Consider the following 22,677-nt stretch of genomic DNA (forward strand, 5'->3'; position numbering starts at 1 on the left):
CAGAGGAGAGAGGGGGAGGAGGGGGTGGGCAGGGACTTGGAACTGAGAAGGGACATCACAACAGGCTGTTTGAAATCGGACCTGGTCAGGCTGGGAAACACAGAATCAGTGGTGGTCATGGCCTTGGTGGGATGGGGGTGGGGAGGGGGTGAGGAGACCTGGGCTGGGCCTATTGGGCATCATGCTGGAGCCTGGTCCTTCCATCAGCTTGGAATCAGGTAAGCTGGTTTCCAGTGCTGGCTCTGTCTTGTGACCTCTGTTTCTTCAACAGAACTGTGTCATTCATGCTAGAATCTTCCTCTCCACAGGGAGGCAGGAGACCGCTGGGAGGGCAGAAGATGGCCTTTGTCAAGGATGCTGGACTGCCGCCCTCAGAAGGTAAGCTGGACCCCAGCCAGTGCAGTCACTGTGGGGTCTGAGCCCATCCCTCATGTCTGAGGAAGTCCCCTGCCTGCTGCGCCCTCCTCAAGGCCCAGATCCAGGCCTTAACCAGCACGGATGACAAAACTGGTGGCCCGGTGAAGGGTGTGTGAGAAAGAGGAGCCAGGCCCCAGCCTCGGCTGAATGAGCCACAATCTGGGGGTGGGGTGCGTATGTTTGTGGAGCGGTAGTTCTGGGAATCTGAACCCTAGAGGACCCTGGAGCCCCACCAGGCTTGAGAATCTCAGGGTTACAGGCCCAGGATTCAGGGCTGGGTCCACGTGGACTGTTCCTGACCCCACCCCCTTTCTCTGACAAGCACGCGTCTCAGACCTGGCCTTCACTGTTGAGCATTTTCCAGGTGTGCCTTCCCGCGATGACGTTGGTGTTTGTGCATGGCCTCTACACACACACAGTGTCCCCACGCTCGCTTGGACACACTAACAATGTTGTGTCACACCCAGACACGTGGACTTATTTTCTAAGGAGGGCTGCCAGAATTAGCAAATAAAAATGCAGAAGACCCAGTTAAATTTCAATTTCAGATGAGCAACTTATCCTTTTTTAGTATAAGTATGTTCCAAGGATTGCATAGGACATATTTATACTAAAAATGTTATTTGCTGTTTATCTGAAACAGAAATGAACTGGGCATCTTGTATTGTACCGGTAGCCCTACTCCTTTGCCCCACCCTCCTGGTTTAGACACACTCATGCCCTCTGTAGACACACACTGATTCTGTGAGCTCAGTTAGGTGGCGGGCTGATCTCTCTGCCTCTGCCCTGGGAGATGCCCGGCCTGGGCCCAGCATCACTGAGGGACGGAATCCAGAGAGGCCTTGCAAGAGACGATGGTCTTGAAATGGCCTTGAAGAGTGAGAATGAAGCCCGGAAGTTATCCCCATTGAGGGGGCCCGGCTGGGAGAGGTCTGCCTCTGGGCTCCGAATTTCATTAAGTTCCCACGGAAGGGGGAGGGGGCCAGCTCCACCTCTCCCCTCCCCCATCACGCCCCTGCACCTCCACCCAGGTCCCTGGTACGGTAGGAGGACTCAGGATCAATGACGGTGAATCTGGAGGGTGTTTTGGAAACAGACATGAAGGTGAGCAGAGGAAAGGAGGGCTCACGCCTGCTGGGAGCATCTGGGAGGGCCCTGTATTAGTCAGGGCTCTCCAGAGGAACAGAACCAATAGGATTCACAGAGGATGTATAGACAGACTTATCAGGAGGGATTGGCTTATGCAGTTACGGAGGCTGAGAGGTTCCACAATCTGCTGCCTGCAAGTTGGAGGCCTAGGACATCCAGTGGTGAAGTTCCGTCTAAACCCCAAGGCCTGAGAATCAGGGGAGACGATGGTGTAAGTCCCAGTTTGAGTCCCCAGGCAGGAGGAGATGGATGTCCCAGCTCAAGCAGAAAGCAAATTCACCTTCCTCCGCATTTTTTTTTTCTATTCTGATCCTAAATGGATTAGGTGATGCCCACTGCATTGGTGCGGGCATCTTCTCCACTCAGTCTCTGATTCAAATGCTAACCTCTTCTGGAAACACCCTGAAGTAATGTTTTACCAGCAATCTGAGCATCCTTTAGCCTAACCAAGTTGACAGATAAAGTTAACCCTCACAGGTCCCCAGAGGAGGTGGGATTTGGGCCATCTGGAAGGACAGGTAGGACTTGGTCTTAGATTAGGGGGAGGAGAAAGTTGTTTCAGCTTACCAGGATTGTCATCATTGCTAATAATGTGCCTTTGTGGCAGGTGCTTTATTTGCACGTTTCACCTGAGCAGGGAGGCCAATGGGGGAATGGTGAGGTGTGGGGCACCCCTGAGGGGCTCCGATAGAAGAGAAGGCTGAACTGAATGGGAAAATGGGCTTTATTTGGAAGGCAGTGGGAAGCCACTGAAGGCTGTAGAGCAGGGAGAGGTGTCACGGGATAGGCATTTTCAGAAAGGTCTCCCAGGTACAAATGCATGTTGTGTTAGAAAAGTGTGAGGCTATTGCTGACTTCCAAGTGAGATGCTATGAGGCCTGCCCAGAGCATTGGCTATGGGGGTGCACATGGGAGATGACTGGATGTGGAGGTGAGAGGAAAGGAAGGGTCAAAGATGGCCCTAAGCCCAGCCCCAGCCCAGAACTGAGCAGGTAGAGGATGCCACTGGGCGGATGTGGACAGCTACAGAGACCTCCATGGTTTTCCTCAGTCAGGGGAGGAGGGGAGCTTACCCTATCCAGGGGACCCATGGAGGGGAGCTTACCCAGTCCAGGGGACCCATCAGACCTGAGGCCCCCCATCTCTCTCTCTAGTTGGCCTGAGAGGAGGGGCCAGGAGAACAAGGGCTGGTGTATCAATGTAACACTAGTTAATGTAGCATATAACACCCCCCAACACCCCATCCCACATTTAAGTGGCTTACCCAATAACAATGTACATTCTCATAATGGTCCCAGGAAGGTGTTCCTGGTTGGCAGGTGGTTCTTCTCCATGGTGACCAAGGCTCCTTCTAGTTTGTGGCTCTAGGAGCCTCTTAGGACCTTGGTGTTCCACCCATTCAGTGGATGGATAAGTAAAGAGAAGGACACTCTCTTCTTAACAGCCTCGACCAGGAAGTGGCAAACCACTTCTGCTCACATTCCACTGGTGTGAACCAATCATGGGGCCATACTAGTTGCAAGGAGAGCTGGGAAATGTAGTTCAGGGCAAGGCAGCCACTTCCCAGGGACAACTGTGGCTTGAAAAGGGGGCGCATGAGTGTTTGGTTGACAGGTAGCCACCTCTGGCCCAGCTGGGAGCAGGAAATGCCCTCAGTCTCCAGCAGGCTTCTCAGAACACTTTCCACAGTGAGTGTTGAGGGTACTTTGAGGCACCTGTGGCTAGGATAGGTCCACAATAGACTGGGGGGGTTGTGGCGTGCGTAGAACGTGAGCTCCACGTGCTCCATGGGTGACGTGGCACTTGGGGGCTGGCACTTGTGGGCTGTGTGTTAGTTGTCCGTGGCTGTGTAACAAATGATCACAAACTTAGTGCTAAATCCACGTATATTGATTAGCTCACAGTTCTCTAAGTCAGAAATTCAGATGGGGATGGTTGAGTTCCCTGCTTAGGGTCATGCAAGGCAGAAATGAAGGTGTGGCTGGGCCCTTTTCTGGTGGCTCCAGGGAAAAATTTGCTTCCAGGTTGTTGGCAGTTTTCAGTTCCTTGTGGTTATAGGACTGAGATCCCATTTCCTTGCTGTATGTCATCTGGGTTGCTCTCAGCTCCTAGAAGGCACTCTTTGGTCCTTGTATGTGACCCCTCTATCTTCAAAGCCAGTGATGGTGCATTGAATCCTTCTGGTGCTTCAAATCTGTCCCTTTTCTCCTTCTGCCACCAGCTGGAGAAAGCTCTGCTTTTAAAAGGCTTGAATGATTAGATTGGGCCCAGACAATAATCTCCCTTTTGTCATATAATATAACATAATCGTGGGAATGATATCTCATCATATTCACAAATACCACCCACACTCAAAGGGAGGGGGAATTCCTACAACGTCAGGGTCATTGGGGGTCATTCTTAGAATTCTGTTTCCCACAAGGACTAGGTTTGAATGCCTTTTGATCCTAGTTTCTTCCTTTGCAAAGTAGATATTATGAGGATTAAATGTATTCATATACTTAGGTGTTTTTGTTGAGCACCTACTCTGTGCCAGGTGCAGTGCTGGGCACTGGAGAGACAGCTGCAAACATGACAGGCAAAGATGGCTTGTGCATGAAGGGCCCCAGCAGCACATCTGCATCCCTGCCTGGGCTTGGGCAGTGGTCACAGAATCTTTACACTGACATTGAAGGCCCTCATGCTGAGGCCGTTTCTCTCCCCTGGTCTCCATGCCTTCACCATTCCTCATCCTGCATCTTCCCCCAGCCCAGAAGCAGACATCTCCCTGTCACTGGCAGGACATAGTTGCCTCCTGTGAGCTCAGGCATGGAAAGTGACTGCAGTGGCAGTGTCTCCACCATCAGCTCCAGCCAGGGATTCAGAGAATTCATCCACAGATGTCTCCTAGGACATTTCAAGCACTTCTATGTACTGGATCCACTTCTTCCAGGCAGCCTTCCCAGACTGCCTGCAGCAGGGCATGGTCCCTCTGGGCAAACACAGTCTGACCTGCCTCTCTCTGGCAGCACTTTATCCCCCTGCCTCACCCCACTAGGGGCCCATATCTTTTTTTTTTTGTTTATTTAAATATTTATTTATTTATTTTGGCTGTGCCAGGTCTTAGTTGTGGCACATAGGCTCTTAGTTGCAGCAGGGGGGGCTTCTTAGTTGCAGCATGCAAACTCTTAGTTGCGGCATGCATGGGGGATCTAGTTCCCCAACCAGAGATTGAATCCAGAGTCCCTGCATTGGGAGCTCAGAGTCTTACCCACTGGACTGCCAGGGAAGTCCCTCTGGGTCCATATCTTATCTCCATTTCTGTTCCCTGGCTGGGGATGCTGCTAGGGAAAGTTGCCTGTGGAGGCCTCTGAATGGAGCCCTGCAAATTCCAGCCTTGGCCTCTGTGCCTCCCAGCACTGGAGAAAATGCAGGCCAAGATAGAGGCTTCTGCTTTGGAGTTGTAGTTCTAAGGCCCTAGGCTCTTCCCTTTCTCCCCTGCTAATCCAGTTTAAATGGCTCCTTAATTCACATCTACCTCCCTATCCCTGGATCCCCTTCTCTCCTGAACCTTCAATCCCAGTCCTATTCCACTGCCTGCTATCACCCAAACTCAAAGACCTTCTTCATTTTCACAATCCTAAAAACATCCTGCCTCCACCTCACCTCACAAATATCTGATTGAATAACTGATGGTGGCTGATGAGCACTGTGGGGAGAGGGCCAGCTTGGATCCTGGCTTTGGCACTGTCTGGCTATGTGACTGTGGGGCATCACTTACTTGCTCTGAGTCTGTTACCTCATGGATGAAATGGAGAAGATTATGTTCATTTTTATGCAGGCCCTAGAGTGAGCTGGTGATGCCCTGAGATGCAGTCGTGTTGGGGTGCAGAGCTGTGGAGGGGGCACTGGGGCCTGCTTACATAAGGGTCAGAGAAGCCTCCTGGACAGGAGTTGGGCCGAGGGACATAATCCAGGACAAAGCTCAGCTATCAGAGTGGAGGGGTCACCTGGGCACAACGAGAGTCCTTAAGTTGTCATTGGATCAGGTTGTCATTCTTGATTCTGGCCAATGGAGGCCATGGAAGAAGTACCTCTTAAAAGGATAGAAAACCCTTTTTAAAAGGAAGGTCTGGGATAGATGTCTAGTAGCCACTTCAGGAAAGGAGCAAAGGCCTGCCCCACATGCTTCCACCCTTTCTCCACTATCAAACAAAAGCTGCTTAGGGAAGAAAGGGCAGTGTTCAGGGCACAGGGGAAGAGCTAGTGGGGTTGGGGGGAAGGGAACAGAAAAAGACTCCTGTATCCATGGAAGAGAGACAGAAAAAGGAGTGGGTCCAGATCATTACAGATTTCTTACTGCTGAGGGAGGGACAGGATCACCGAGAATAAAAAAAATGTGAACACCTGTACCCCTCATCACCAAGCTAGCAAGCAATGAATAACCACTGTCAACAGTACACTGCTGGAGGAGAGACACTCTGAGATGATGCACGAAGAGAAGGCCTAAAACAAGGATGTCCATTCTTACTGTTCTCTGCAACATTATAGTGGTGGTTTCAGGCAATGCAATAGGCAAGAACAAATAAACAAGGGCTCACACGCTGGAAAAGGAGAAGTAGCACTGTTCACATATGATGAGATTGTCTACATAGAAAATCCCCCCAAAATCTACAGAAAAGCTACTAGTACTAATACGTTTAGTAAGATCACAGGATACAGGGTCACTGTACAAAAAAAGTTATCCTAACGCTGTATACTAGCAATAACAATTGGAAATTGAAGTAAATTTTTAAAATCTCCTACAACAGCGCCAAAATCCATGAATTACTAGGTGCCAGATATGCCTGCTGAAAACTACAAAATGAAAGAAATCAAAGAAAACCTAAACACATAGAGAGATGTACTATTTTCATGGATTGGAGAACTCAAGATTGGCAAGATGTCAGATTTTTCCAAACTGATCTATAGATTAAATACAATTCCAATTAAAGTTGCAGTAGGATAATTTCAGTAGAAATTAAGTTGATTATAAATTTATATCAAAAAGCAGAGAACTAGAAAAGCCAAAACAATTTTGAGAAAGAACAAAGCTGGAGGATTTATACTACCCGTTTTCAAAACTTACTATAAAGCTACAGTAGGAAAAAAAAAAAGAAGTTAGAAAACTGATGTTTATTAACTTTTCTTTCCTGTGAGATCATATGAAATAGCTTTGGGAACCTAAGACTTAGGAGAACTTGCTGACGGATTGGACAGGTGGTCTTGGCAGGTGGGGAGCATAGCTTGTGAAACATGGATGGGTTATACACAGAGCCAAGCTTTGAATGACACGACGTCACCAATACTGGCCTCCTTTCCTGAGAGCAGGGGCTGCTGCTTCTCCCTGTTTGTGGGTCCTGTAAGACCCAGCTAAGTGCTCAGCCCACAGTGGACACCCATGGTTCTAGACAAAGGGTATATATGTACATGTGTACTTTGTATGTGTGCTGATCACCTTTTGGGGGACCGTTTCTCTGCTGCTTTTCCTTCGGCCCAGATAGCAGAGAGCTAACCCAGTAGAATGGATCATCGAGTATGTGTAGGTTCTCTGTGACTGGCCAGAGTAAGAGGCTGCTGACTTCAGGGAGGAGGAATGCAGGCTGTCTGAAAAGTGCATGATGATGGACGGAAGGGAAAAGGCTGCATTCTTTCCTAGCAGGGAGCTGCCAGGAGTGAGGCGAGCGTGCTTGTGTGTGTGTGTGTGTATGTGTGTGCGCGTGCGTGCAGTAGGAACCAAGGAGAATGACATTTCAATGGCTGGGCTCCAAGTCAATTCCCAAGAAATTTTTAAATTCAAAGGCACTTGGTCTTGCTTCCTGCTGTATACCCAGTCTCTGGTTGGCTGGCTCTCAGGTATTAGGCCAGGGTGGGCGGTGCTGTCAGGGCTCCTGTTTAGAGTGGACCTGCCAAGTACTCTGCCCTTTGCCCAGAGGCTCCTGAGTCTCCTTCTGGTTTGTGGTTCTGTCACTCTCAATGCCCAGCCTCCATCTCGAAGCCAAAGTTGACTGTTCATTATGTCCCAGGAGAGGGAAGCGTGGACGGGGGTAGAAGGTGTGCCCTTCCCTGTTAAGGGCTGATGGAAGCCGTGCCTATCATAAGTGCTCACACCTGTGAAACCAAATCTCAGTCCCATGGTCCCCCCCGGCTACAAGGCAGGCTGGGAAATGTGCCCAGGCAAAATGCAAGGGTTGAGAATGGATATTGGAAGAATAGTTAGCAGTTTTGTCCACAAAGCACAAGATGTGGAGAGTAGATTGGAAGGCCCGAACATGGAGGCAGAGAGACCAGGTAAGAGGCCATTGTAATAAACCAAGTGGGAGATTATGGTGGCTTGGACTAGGAAGTGGCAGCTGGGATGAGACAAATGGAAGTTTCAAGAAATATTTGGGAGGTAGAACCTACAGGACTTGGTATTAGTTTAATCTTGAGGGTGAAGGTGAAGAAGAAATCAGGGACAATGTCTATGTATCTGGCATGAAAATTGGGCACATTTATTCAGCAAACATTTATCAAGTTGATCCCACATGGCAGGTACCACGCCTGCAGACAGATGTCACAGGGACATTGGAGGGGAAAGAGTAGCCCCCCAGGAAACAAGGAGAGAGCTGTTAGATGTTTGGAAACAAGGTAGCACCAACAGTGGGTGGACAGGGTTTTAAGGGAAGCAGAGTTCACCTTCATGCATGGGGCATTTGGTAGGGCTGAGCTCTCCTAGAGGAGGAGGCCGGCCTTCCAGCTGAGTAAGCAGGAGGACCCAAGACTTGGAGGTGGCCTAAGTTATTAGGAAGAACTTTCTCGATATGGCAGTGATGGTCACGGTGTAACAGAACAAGCCCTGGCAGTGGAGCCAGATGGACCTGAATTCAGATCCTGGCTTTGTGCTCACGTGTTACGGGTGGAATTGTAAATTGAATCAATCTCTATTGTAGACTGTTTGGCATCATCTTGCAAAACTACAAACACAGCAATCCTATTTGTAGGAGCTTATCCTAAAGATATACATGTGTAAAGCAACAAGTGTATCAATACAAGGCTATTCATTGCAGCATTATTTTTTATTTTTTAATTAATTATTTATTTGGCTGTGCCAGGTCTTAGTTGCGGCACACAGGATCTTCAGTTGCGGCAGGCATGTGGAATCTAGTTCCTCAACCAGGGATCAAACCCAGGCCTCCTGCACTGGGAGCATGGAGCCCTAGGCATTGGACCACCAGGGAAGTCCTGTGCAGCATTGTTTTTGTAATGGCAAAAGACTGGAAACAACCCAAATGTCCATCAATATAAGCTTGGGTAAATAAATCATGATATATTTATGCAATGGAATACTATGTGGAAAAGGGTGATGCTACTCTCTATGTATTAATATGGAAAGATCTCTAAACTATGTTGTGACAAAAGCAGGACACAGATCAATGTATACAGTTTACTACCATTTTGATAAAGAACAAAAATGGGGAGGGAAGGATAGCTACCTATATCTATCTAAATATGTATATATATGTATTTTTTCACATTTGCTTGAATATGCATAGAATATCTTTGGAAGGACTCACAAGGCCAGTTGCTTGCAGAACAGAGAACTAGGTGGCTGGAAGTCAGGATTGGGAGGTTGAGTTTTTACTGCACTGTTTTATACATTTGGAATTTCAAATTATGTAAAATGTATTATATATATATATCCCAGTCTTGCTATTTTGTAGCTGTGTGACTTTAGGCAAGTTACCTGGCTTCTCTGAACCTTAGTTTCCTCTTTGTGAAATGGCTTTAACACCACTGGCCTGATAAGGATCATCAGGGTTGCCTGGCGCAAGGGCAGTGCCACACACATCCCTTGCATCTCTTCTTTCACTGTCTGGCTGCTAAGTCCTGCCTGGTTCACCTGCTTACATTTGTGAGCTGCCACCCCAGACTCTCTGGTGTTTGGAAGTTATGGTGAGGGGCACTTGCCAACCGTCTCCACGACTCCCTGACATCACTGGCCAAGATGGGGGCTCAAGAGGAAGAGGTTTGGGGGCACAGAGCATGAGGCCAGTTCTGGTCAGGCCAAGTACTGGCATATCTGATGGAGCTCAACATCTGGGCTGGTGATGGAGATCTGAGGGTCTCTGGACTCTTAGCCACTTACAAGGCATAATAATTGTAGCAAGGAAAATTGCTAACATATTTCAAGCATATACATGCATTACTTCACCCTAAGCAACCCTTCAAGGTTGATCCTATTATTATCTCTAAAGTTACCCAGTGAGGAAACGGTGGGCTGGATTCCCACCCAGGTCTGTCTGACCAGAACCTGGGACCCAGATTTAGAGAAGGTCCTCAAAATCAGTGATTTTTGGATTGGCAAATGTTTTCTATAAATAATATTTTAGGGTTTGTGGGCCACATGGCACCTGTCCTAACTTTTTAACTATTTATTTATTGGCTGCTTTTGGGTCTTCCTTGCTGCGCACGGGCTTTCTCTAGTTGCACCAAGTGAGGGCTATTCTTCGTTGCGCGGTGTGCGGGCTTCTCATTGCGGTGGCTTCTCTTGTTGCGGAACATGGGCTCTAGGTGTGTGGGCTTCAGTAGTTGTGGCACATGGGCTTAGTTGCTCCAGGGCATGTGGGATCTTCCCGGACCAGGGATCGAACCTGTGTTCCCTGCATTGGCAGGCGGATTCTTAACCGCTGCACCACCAGGGGAGCCCCTTCACTGTTTAACTCTGTCCTAAAAGCAGCCACAGACAATCTATAAATGAATGAACATGGCTGCGTCCCCATAAAACTTTATTTAGAGGCACTGAAATTTGAATTTGATAGAATTTCCATGTGTCATTAAGTTATTCATCTTTTGACTTTTTCCGCCAACGATTTAAAAACGTACAGTAATTCCTAGCTCCTGGGCTGTACAAACAGGTGGTGTGAGCCTCGAGCTGTAGCTTACTGACACTCCCCCCACCCCACCCCTCTAAATCCTCTGATAACCGAAAAAGGCATCCTTGGCACCAAGATTCAGACTTTGGTCTGAATCTTGCCTCCTGGAGAACTGCCCCTCACCGTCTGGATGCATGTCTCCAGAACAGAGGAGAAGGAGACAGGGCCTGGGTCCTGCTCCCTGATAATCCAGGCCCTTTGAAGACACAGCTCCTTCTTGAATGAGATACAGGCCTTCTCAGGGGCCTGACCCTGCCAAGTCCAGCATCCATCTTGCGGCAGGAAGCAGGGGCAAAAGTTGGTCCCCAAGGCTGCCCATCTTCCGCCCTATTCTCCACCAGTTCCAAGCCTGCCTCTGGGCCCGTGCAGACAGGGCCAGCTAAGGCTGCGGGCTTGGGGAGGGGTGGGCGGAGACTGGGCTGCTGGGGAAGGCTGGCAGTGTCACCTGGGGCCTTCCTTCCTCTGGGAGGAAGAGGGTCAGGAGATTTTTCTCTGAAAACCTGCCCCAGAGTGTGAGGGGGTCAAATGAGCAGAACTCCTTCCTCCAAAGAAACTTCCTTCAAAGATAGCTACTCTTCTCTCTGTTCTTTGTTTTTGGCTGGTCTCCTCTTCCTAACCCTTTTTTCTTCCTTTCCTCTCTGGTCCCCTCCCAAACAAGGCCTGACTCTGCTGCTTCTGAGTCTTTGCTCAGATGGCTCCCTCCGCCTGGATGTCCGGTCCCCCTTTTCACACCTGAACGATACTCTCCTTTCAGATACCACCTCCTCCTCTTTCTTGTGGGGCTGGGGTTGGGTCTGGGAGCACATCTTCCTGGGTGACAAGTGTATGGAGCTGACCTTATAAGAACCACTCCCCAGATTCAGTGCTGCCCAAAGGCCAATCCCAGGCCCCTCGGCCTGGTGTTCAAGACTTTTCGTGATCTATCTCAGGCTTTGTTCAAACTCAAACTGCCCTTGCTGTTCTCAGACAGCTTACAGCCTAGTAGAGGAGGGTAGAATTAATTTTAAAAGTGTATTTTTAACCTATTATATCCAAAATGCTATCATTTCAACATATAATCAATATAAAATTGATTAGTGAGATATTTATATTCTTTTTTATATACCAAATCATTCGGATCTCATATGCATTTTACACGAACAGCACATCTCAGTTTGGACTGGCCACATGTCACCTTCTCAACAGCCACACATGGCAGGTGACCCCCATGTTGGACAGCTGAGGCCTAAGCTATCCCTGACCCCTAACCCTTAACCTGAAAAACTGCATGAGTAACCACAAGGTAAGTGTAATAGAAGGCCCTATTGGAGGTTAAACGTGTGGAGTTCCTTTTTTTTTTTTTTTTTCATTGATTTCTCAGAGAAGAGGGAAGTGGCACTTTTGCCACGGGAAATTATGCCTGTTGGAAGCTTCACGTGCATCTCAGAGTCCTGGGCCCCGGGGGGAACAACCAAATCTCGTCCAGCAAGTGGGGGACGGGCAGCGCTGTGTGTGAGAGGGTCCAAAAGGAGAAACTGTGACATGGGTCCCCAGAAGAGAAGCAGGTGGCTTCACAGCGGGGAGGGGTTGCCGTGGGCTATTCATGACCCAGGAGGACGGGGCCGTGGGCTCTTGGCAGAACCTAGCTTTGAACCAAGCTCTGTATCCCTGTGGAGTCCCGGCAGAGGGCAGCAACTTCCTGTGGCAGGCAGCAGGGACTGTTGCTAGGAGAAGAGCGTCTGAACTGGGTCTCTTTCCTGCTCCTGTCAGCACCTCTGTCCATCCTTCTCCCTCCCTGTCCTGGCCCCAGAGCGAAGGTGAGAGCACCAGTGAAAAAGCCTGTTTCTCCCTGAACACCCAGGCCCTGGTCGGCTCTGGGGGAGCATCCTGGGGGACGTGCTGGCGGGTGCTAGATGCCTCCCACCTGAGCCCCGACAGCACCTGAGGGCAGCCCCGCCCCGCTCGTGCCGTGTGCCTGGGCGGGCCACTCAGCCCCTCTCTGTGGCTTCAGACACTGGCCAGTTCCACTCAAGAGTCACTCAAAACGTGTGTGAGTGTGTGAAGGGGGCTCCCAGACTGAGGGTGGCACTGGGGGCTGTCTGGGGTGCAGGGCTGACGGCTGGGGTCTCCAGGAGGGGTCTGCTGTAAAGGGTCATTCATTCCTAACAGGTGTGTGCGAGGCGCTGGGCCTGGCCCGGGCCAGCCAGAGCTTTCAGCAGGATTTAATCAGGCCTGAGTGGGTCCCCTTGAAAGCTGGAGTTGTGTTCTATCAGAGGTTGCTGTTTCATGAGCCCTGTGTGGGCACAGAAAGGCAGCCTGAACCAGCTGACCGTAGAGCCAGAGGTCACCTGGGTGACCAGCTGGAGCAGCCTGCTCAGGTACAGGGGGCCCTGGTGGGAGGAGGAAATGGATTCGGATTCAGGGTCAGCCTATGGGAGTTCGCACATTCGTGACTCAGGAGCTTGATGAGCCTGGTGCAGGCTCCTGGCTGGCCAGTGGCAGCACCGGTGTTCCAGCCCTGGGCCAGTGATGCAGATGTGCCTTCTTGGCTTCTCTGTCCTTCCTTCAGGGCCCTGTTTGATGGAGTTTGGGGGCCAGAAGGGAGGATGTCAGGGAGTGGGTCAGGCAATGAGGCTGGAGTAAGTCTCAGGCTAGCGATTCAGTGAGCAAGAGATAGAAATGTGTTTTTCTATGATTCCTCTTACTCTCTGTTGGAAGCCCTCCTTGGGGAGGGGAAGCAGGAGAGGGAAGTGGTACAAATTTGTTCTCAGGTGGTTTGAGTTCTTCCCTTTTTCCCCAGGGGGTGGTCTCACTTCTATCAAGCAGAAATCTGACTTTAGTGCCTCTTTTGGGGGGTCTGAGAATCATTGCTGATTCTGAGGCCTTGCTAGGGTCCAGAACCTTCTGTGAGGTGCTCACAGCTCTGTCTGCCTCGATGTGCTCCCCCAGAGATTCCCCTGCTAGGGGGGCTCCCCTTGGTGCCTGGGTGCTTAGCAGCTTCCGAGGACATCTTGGATTTCGTCACTGGTTTCCACTGTCTTTCTTCCCTGGAGCCCAGGGGCTGGGGGCTGGCTGGGCAGCGAGGGAGGTTGTCCTCTGGACTCCGGGCGACTGACCACCAGTGTGGGCTGCTCTGCTGACAGGGTAAGGTAGCTGTGTTCGGAGTATCAATGTGGCCTTCCGGTCTCTTTCTTGGGGAGCAGGTCACATACTGCTCTGATGTCATTCGTCACCTGTGTGTCCTCAGGGCCATGGGGGTCGGTGGCCCTGCTCTGCTCCGGAAGCCCTGATCAAGCCCAGGGATGAGGGGCCAGCTGGCTTCCCTGAAGGGGAGGGGCCGTCCTGGTTTGCCCAGACGGGAGGGGGGGGCTGGTTCCTGGGTTGAAGGACTCTCCATTTTAAAACTGGGACAGTCCTAGGTAAACCGAGAGGAGCTGTCACCCTATCGTTGCCGCTCCCTCTCTCCCTCCCTTCTTTCCCCTCCCCCAGCCTGGTATTACTTGCGGGGGCGGGGTGGGCTGGGGTGGGGGACAGTGGACAGGGTTAAAGGCCCTTCATTTTTGTGCTCTATGCTTGGGACAGGGTTCCAGGCAGACCAGGCCTTGGAAGTGGATTCGAGGGGATAAGACTCCTGGGTGAGGCCAGCTCCAGCCCTCCCCGCACCTCCCCCCCCCAACCGGTAAAAGAGTAATGTTTGTTTTTGGCACCTCCTGCCCCCGGGCTGGGAGCCTGCCAAGACTGGCCTTCCTTGAAGGTGGTCTTAGGGGCTTGGGGATCAACAGGACCCGGAGGCGGAGCCCCTGGGCCCATCCTATCTCACTCTGTGACCTTAGGCAGGTCACTTCCCTTCCCTCTCGCCCCAGTCTCCTTGCTGTGAAATAGAGGATTGGCTTTACAGGGTCTATCGCGCTCCCTCCAACTCTCAAAACTGCTGTTTGCACCTACACGGGTGAGAACCCTGACTGCTGCCCCTGTGAGCCCTGGAAAATCTGGAGGGGCCAAAGTCTTGAGCTGTTAGACTTTGGGAAGGACACTGCCCGTGGGTCTGGACAAAAGAAATATGTGTGTCCTGTACCAAGAGGGCAGCAGTTAGACCCAGGGCCCCTGAGGACTTGGACTCAAGCAATGAGTCCAACTCGCCTCACTGCCAGAAGCAAACTGAGGCCCAGAGAGGGAAAGTAGATTGACCAAGGTAACACAGCAAGTGGTGATCCAGCAGGCACTAGACGCCTGGCCACTCATATTACTAAGTGCTCTTCGTGGGGAGTGTCGCCTCCTCCCTGCCCCCTCTTGCCCAGCAACCTCACCCCTCAGCTTCCTGAACCGGCAGCACTTAGCCCCTCCGATGTGGCAGGACCCCACATACGCAGAGGGCGTAGTGACCGGCTGTGGCTCACCTCTGAGCTGCTGAAAGCTTTGTGTGGGCCCTGGTGCCCCCACAGAGTCGGGGAGCTGGGAGCTGGGGAGTGGCTGGCGGACTTGGCAAGGTGTGTAGAACCTGGGTTCCTGATGGGTTTGGGGCTTGAATCCAGGACCTTTTGTTTAGTGGGGGCTTGGCACCAGCAGAGGTTCTCAGACTTTCACACCTGAGACCTTCAGAAATAATAACAGTGGCAGTAGTAACAGTAATAAGAGATTCCATTTGTTGGGTGCCGACTCTGCTTTGGGCGCTGTTCTGACTGCGTTACATGTATTTAACCCTAACAACAGTCCTATGCGGGAAGCAGTAGTATTATGACCATTTGATAGCTGAGAAAACCTGGCAGAGAGAGGTCAATATTATTACATGGCCATCCCCCTGAAGTCAGGGTAAACACACTTCTATTGTCAGAAGACTGATGTAGCTTGAAAGGTTTTGTCCTAAAATGTAGAGCAGAGTAACAGCCATTTTAGAGCACTGTAACGCCCATCTTTTTTTTTTTTTTAAGTTCTTTATTGGAATATAATTGCTTTACACTCCTGTACCAGCTTTTGAGATACACCAAAGTGAATCAGCTGTATTTATACATATATCCCCATATCTTCTCCCTCCCGAGACTCCCTCCCACCCTCCCTGTCCTGGCCCTCTAAGGCATCACCCATCATCGAGTTGATCTCCCTTTGTTATACAGCAACTTCCCACTAGCTATCTATTTTATAGTTGGTAGTGTATATATGTCTCTGCTACTCTCTCACTTCGTCCCAGCTTCCCCTTCGCCCCCCGCCCCCCAACCCTGTGGCCTCCAGTCCATTCTCTGCATCTGCATCCTTATTCTTGCCCTGTCACTGGGTTCATAAGTACCATTTTTTTTTAGATTCCGTATATATGAGTTAGCATACAGTATTTGTTTTTCTCTTTCTGGCTTACTTCACTCTGTATGACAGACTCTAGGTCTATCCACCTCATTACATATAGCTCCATTTCATTCCTTTTTATGGCTGAGTAATATTCCATTGCGTATATGTGACACAGCTTCTTTATTCATTCATCTGTTAATGGGCATTTAGGTTGCTTCCATGTCCTGGCTATTGTAAATAGTGCTGCAATGAACATTATGGTACGTGTTTCTTTTTGGATTATGGTTTTCTCTGGGTATATGCCCAGTAGTGGGATTACTGGATCATATGATAGTTCTGTTTTTAGTCTTTTAAGGAACCTCCAAACTGTTTTCCATAGTGGCTGTACCAACTTACATTCCCACCAACAGTGCAGGAGAGTTTCCTTTTCTCCACACCCTCTCCAACATTTATTGTTTCCAGATTTTTTGATGATGGCCATTCTGACCGGTGGGAAAGTGATACCTCATTGTGGCTTTGACTTGGATTTCTCTAATGATTAGTGATGTTGAGCATCTTTTCATGTGTTTGTTGGCCATCTGTATGTCTTCTTTGGAGAAATGTCTATTTAGGTCTTCGGACAATTGGCAATTGGGTTATTTGCTTTTTTTGGTATTAAGCTGCATGAGCTGCTTGTATATTTTGGAGATTAATCCTTTGTCCATTGCTTCGTTGGCAAGTATTTTCTCCCATTCTGAGAGTTGTCTTCTTGTCTTGTTTATGGTTTCTTTCACTGTGCAAAAGCTTTTAAGTTTCATTAGGTCCCATTTGTTTATTCTTGATTTTATTTCCTTTATTCTAGGAGGTGGGTCAAAAAGTATCTTGCTTTGATGTGCGTCATAGAGTGTTCTGCCTATGTTTTCCTCTAGGAGTTTTATAGTGTCTGGCCTTACATTTAGGTCTTTAATCCATTTTGAGTTTATTTTTGTGTGTGGTGTTAGGAAGTGTTCTAATTTCATTCTTTTACATGTTGCTGTCCAATTGTCCCAGCTCCACTTATTGAAGAGGCTATCTTTTTTCCAATGTATATTCGTGCCTCCTTTGTCAAAGATAAGGTGCCCATATGTGCTTGGGTTTACCTCTGAGTTCTCTATTCTGTTCCATTGATCTTCCTTTCTATTTTTGTGCCAGTACCATACTGTCTTGATCACTCTGGCCTTGTAGTATAGTTTGAAGTCAGGAAGCCTAATTCCACCAGCTCCGTCTTTCCTTCTCAAGATTGCTTTGGCTGTTTGGGGTCTTTTGCGTTTCCATACAAATTGTAAGATTTCTTGTTCTAGTTCTGTGAAAAATGCCGTTGGTAATTTGATAGGGATTGCGTTGAATGTGTAAATTGCTTTGGGTAGTACAGTCATTTTCACAATGTTGATTCTTCCAATCCAAGAACATGGTATGTCCCTCCATCTGTTTGTATCATCTTTGATTTCTTTCATCAGTGTCGTATAGTTTTCTGCGTACAGGTCTTTTGCCTCCTTAGGCAGGTTTATTCCTAGGTATTTTATTCTTTTCGTTGCAATGGTAAATGGGAGAGTTTCCTTAATTTCTCTTTCTGCTTTTTCATTGTTAGTGTTTAGGAACGCAAGAGATTTCTGTGCATTAATTTTGTATCCTGCTACTTTACTAAATTCATCGATTAGTGCTAGCAGTTTTCTGGTAGAATCTTTAGGGTTTTCTATGTATAATATCATGTCATCTGCAAAGAGTGACAGTTTTACTTCTTCTTTTCCAATTTGGATTCCTTTTATTTCATGTTCTTCCCTGATTGCTGTGGCTAAAACTTCCAAAACTATGTTGAATAATAATGGTGAGGGTGGTCACCCTTGTCTTGTTTCTGTCCTTAGAGGGAATGCTTTCAGTTTTTCCCCATTTAGAACGATGTTGGCTGTTGGTTTGTCATATATGGCTTTTATTATGTTGAGGTAATTTCCTTCTCTGCCCATTTTCTGGAGAGTTTTTATCATAAATGGATGTTGAATTTTGTCAAAAGCTTTTTCTGCATCTATTGAGATGATCATATGGTTTTTATCCTTCAATTTGTTGATATGATGTATCACATTGATTGATTTGCATATATTGAAGAATCCTTGCATTCCAGGGATAAACCCCACTTGATCATGATGTATGATCTTTTTAATGGTGACACCCATCTTTGGCAATTTTAATTTAAAAACGGTATTTTATCTTTTATTAATTAATTAATTTTATTTATTTTTTTTGGCTGCATTGGGTCTTTGTTGCTGCACGTGCACTTTCTCTAGTTGCGGCGAGCAGGGGCTACTCTTTGTTGTGCTGTGCGGGCTTCTCATCGCCGTGGCTTCTCTTGTTGCGGAGCATGGGCTCTAGGTGCGTGGGCTTCAGTAGTTGCAGCGTGTGGGCTCAGTGGTTGTGGCACATGGGCTTAGTTGCTCTAGGGCATGTGGGATCTTCCCGGACCAGGGCTTGAACCCATATCCCCTGCATTGACAGGCAGAGTCTTAACTACTGCACCACCAGGGAACCCTTAAAAACAGTATTTTATTTTATGTTTTATCAACTGATTGATTGATTGATTGATTGGCTGTGTTGGGTCTTTGTTGCTGCACATGGGCTTTCTCTAGTTGCGGCAAGTGGGGGCTACTCTTCATTGTGGTGCGCGGCCTTCTCATTGCAGTGGCCTCTCTTGTTGCAGGGCATGGGCTCTAGGCATGTGGGCTTCAGTAGTTGTGGCACATGGGCTCAATAGTTGTGGCGCACGGGCTTAGCTGCTCTGTGGCATGTGCTATCTTCCCGGGGCAGGGATCGAACCTGTGTCCCCTGCATTGGCAGGCAGATTCTTACCCACTGCGCCACCTAGGAAGTTCCCTAAAAACAGTATTTTAAATGACAGCTCTTCTCTACTAAATCTTGGCATCAAATTAAATGCCAGCGGAGGGGATGGCTCCATATTTCCTGGGACACTTGGATGAGCTGCCCCCAGGGGGCACTCACGCGCCATTTGGGCAGCACAGTCTAGCCAGAGATGCCTCCCAGGATGGTCTGCAGGCCCCTCAACTAAAGATTCTCCAGAGGGGCAGGTGATACCCTGGGGAGGACTGAACTTTCAACTCCACAGTGTGATTCCTCCCCCCCATGAAAGGAGGCTCCTTGGGAGGGTCTACCACTGCCCAGTGTGGTGAAGGATGGGGATGAAGGAATTTGTGTGCCAAATGTGGTGAGGGGGACAAATAGAATACAGTAAGTCCCCTACATATGAACGAGTTCCATTCTGAGAGCACGTTTGTAAGTCCAATTTGCTTATAAGTCCAACAAAGTTAGCCTAGGTACCCAACTAACACAATCGACTGTTATATACTGTAATAGGTTTATAATACATTTCACACAAATAATACATACATAAAAAACACAAAAAATAAAATATTTTTAATCTGATAGTACAGTACCGTGGAAAGTACAGCAGCACAGTACAACAGCGGGGACACAGGGACTGGCACGCACGTTTGCATCTTTGAAAGTTCACAACTTGAAGGTTCTTATGTAGTGGACTTACTATATTCTCAGAGGGTCCGTGGTTTCCATTAAATATCACAAAAAAGGCTGGTACCCCCTCATGGTTAGGAGGTCTGCTCTGGGTACCGGAGTCTCAGGACAGGGGTGCTACCTCCTGAACCAGGGCAGGCAATGTGAGTTTCTCTGTGCACCCTGAGAAAAAGCCAGGGGAGCCCCCACTCTCCTCTCCAAAAGTGGGAGCTTATAGAAAATGCACCCTGGGGGCTTCCTAGGTGGTGCAGTGGTTAAGAATCCGCCTGCCAATGCAGGGGACACGGGTTCGATCCCTATTCCAGGAAGATCCCACATGCCGCGGAGCAACTAAGCCCGTGTGCCACAACTATTGAGCCTGAGCTTTAGAGCCTGTGAGCCACAACTATTGAGCCCATGTGCTGCAACTACTGAAGCCCACGCGCCTAGAGCCTGTGTTCCACAAGAAGAGAAGCCACGGCAATGAGGAGCCTGCGCACCACAACAAAGAGTAGCCCCCACTCACCGCAACTAAAGAAAGCCCACGTACAGCAAAAAAGACCCAACACAGCCAATAATATAAAATTAAAAAAAAAAATGCACCCTGTTCCTGTTGCCCCGCGAAGCTTGCCCCTGCTTTCTCGGTGTCCAGGACCCTGGTCTGAGGGCAGGAGAAAGCCCGGTCCTGATGCTTACTTGCCTGGCATCTTCACCTTCTGGGGCTCAGTTTCCTCACTTGTAAAATGGGACTATGAGTATCTGCTTGGTGGGATGGTTCTGAGAATTGAAGGAGAGGATTCTCATGGGTGGGGGGCTGTTACCCCTGCAGAACCGGGCACCAGGGAGCCTTTTGGGCCATTCTACACTGATGCTTCTTTTCTTTCCACCAGGCACAAGGCCCTCTGGCTTGCAGAGCATAGACATGGGCAGAGCGTTTTTTGCTGACCAGGCCTTCTGGGCTGCAGCAGGACAGCGTGTGCCTCCCCCTCAAATGTAACAGGTAACCGGCAGGTAGTGGGATGAAGCCAAGGTGTCAGCTCCACAGGAGTCGGAGTTTTGTCTGTTTTGTCCACCACTGTGTCCTCAGGGCCTAGAACATTATCTGGCAAATAACAGGTGTTCAATGAGTATTTGTTGAATGACAGACAGGGCCATGGAGGCGGGGGGGGGGGGGCGGGCAGCCAATAATCCAGAAAATCGTAGGGGGGAGGGGCTGTGACGTTTTCTCACGCAAAGGCCCAGCTTCCGCTCTAACACCCACTTTCTGGGTGACTCTGGGCAAATCCCTTCTCCTCTCTGGACCTATTTTCCCATCTATAACATGAGGGGATTGGCCCACGGGGTCTCCAGCCTCCATCCAGCTCTGATGCCCTCTGCACTGGTGGGAAGTATGACCCTGAGGGCAGGATTTGATAGAGGGGAAGGAAGGGGGGCATGAGACGCCCAGGGGGGCGGAGAGGCTCCAGGAGGGGCTGCTGTGTCACGGGGGCACGGCAGGGGGCACTCACCCTATGGTGAAACCAGGTCCAGGGCTCAGCAGCTGGGGACTGTGGGCAACTTTCTGCTGCCGCCCGCAGGAGCAAGCGTTCCTGCTCCTGTCCCCAGCCCTTCCTCCTGCAGGGCCCTTCACTGGCTCAGAAAGAGGAGGAGCTACAGGCACTCCTTTCTCAGTCTGCAAATTAAAGCCAAGACTTCCTGCTGCCCTGTTTGAAGCTCTGGGGAGAAGAGGTCCTATCTCTGGCTGGGACCCTCCTCTACCCCTTGGGCCCGTCACAGCCCCTGGACCCTGGCAGGACGGGGTGGACATGGTAGAGTGTTCACGCAGCTCCGTGCTACCATAAGCCGTTAACTACTAAACCCCCTGTCACTCCCCTTTTGTCTTCTCTCCCTGAATTTCTTCTGGGAGTGAGCTGATGGTCACTTTTCGTCGATAGCCCAATATAAAGACATATCTAAGAATGTAATTAGATGTGTTTTATTGTCTAATGTGAGCAGTGGATTTCATCAGCAATAGAGCATGTATGTTGTTGTACTGGTGGCCGATGACTATTAAAATGAGATTTCCTTGTGTCCTTCTGAGAAGTTCCAATGTGTTGTCCCCCCAGCCCCAGAACTGCACTGTCTCTAGCAACCACTGAATTCATAGGAAGCACAACCCAATTGCATTAAAGATTATTTAAACAAAAATAGTATGTGCTGGTCAGTGAACATTGCAGAATTATATGAGATTTTTTAAAAAAAATGAACTCTGTCCCCCTCCATCTCATTGTTTAATACTAGCAGTTTCGTGTATCATTCCAGACATTTCTGTACACACATGAACTATGCACATGAACATTTGTATAATTTTTTGTACAGATGAAATCATAATCTGTGTACTGTTCTGCAACATGTAGACCCTTCCAAGTAGGAACACGTGAAGCTTTGTCATTGTTTGCATGACCACATTAATGGACCTTTGGGTCCTTTCCAGTTTTCCATTATTGCAAACAGTGCTGATATGACACTTTGTACCTAATCTTTGTGCACTTGTATGAGTTTATCCGCAAGGTAACTTTCTAGAAGTGGAATTTACTTAGTCGAATATATAAAGTGAAATTTTTGTACATTTACATGTTCACACACTGTGTGTGCAATTGCTTATTCCCCCACATTACAGCCAGGCCATCTTTTCAATCTTTATCTGATATGTGAGTGTTGTATCCCAGTGTTTAAAATTTGCATTTTTTCAACTACAGGTGAAGTTGAACACCTCCTCTTACATTTATGGGCCTTTTATATTTTTCCTGATATCTACTACCCACTTTTAAGTTGTTTGTTTTTTCTTATTGATTGTAAAAGTGCTTTACATATGAAGGACATCATCAAATGAATCTTTGGCATGTCATAATTACTGGCAAATATTTTTTCTTAATTTGTTTATGTTTTATTGGTTTAGATTTCAGTTTCAACATCTATATAGTAACAGTTATCAGTATCCCCTTCATGGAGTCCTGGTTTCTTGCCAAGCTGCATTTTAAAAAATGAATTAATTAGTTAATTAATTAATATATTTTTTGGCTGCGTTGGGTCTTCATTGCTGTGCATAGGGCTCTCTCTAGTTGCGGTGAGAGGGGGCTACTCTTTTTTGCGGTGCATGGGCTTCTCACTTTGGTGGCTTCTCTTGTTGCAGAGCAAGGGTTCTAGGTGTGCAGGCTTCAGTAGTTGTGGCACATGGGCTCACTAGTTGTGGCGCACGGGCTTAGTTGCTCCACAGCATGTGGGATCTTCCGGACCAGGGATCGAACCCATGTCCCCCTGCATTGGCAGGCAGATTCTTAACCACTGCACTACCAGGAATGTCCCTTGCCAAGCTGTATTTTTAATACTATATCCCCAGTGACTGGGG

At 48.7% G+C, this 22,677-nt stretch overlaps 1 long non-coding RNA gene across 1 annotated transcript in view; it reads left to right on the forward strand.

Moving 5' to 3' along the window:
• Positions 1 to 303: 303 nt before the first annotated feature.
• The window catches only part of LOC130846723 (uncharacterized), a 48,037-nt gene continuing 25,663 nt past the window's right edge, over positions 304 to 22,677 (forward strand). Inside the window, exon 1 of the long non-coding RNA XR_009051617.1 lies at positions 304 to 378. This is a non-coding gene — a long non-coding RNA (uncharacterized LOC130846723). The remainder of the gene's footprint in view (positions 379 to 22,677) is intronic.

This window comes from Hippopotamus amphibius, chromosome 2 (assembly GCF_030028045.1).
Source record: "Hippopotamus amphibius kiboko isolate mHipAmp2 chromosome 2, mHipAmp2.hap2, whole genome shotgun sequence".
Taxonomy (NCBI): Eukaryota; Metazoa; Chordata; class Mammalia; order Artiodactyla; family Hippopotamidae; genus Hippopotamus; species Hippopotamus amphibius.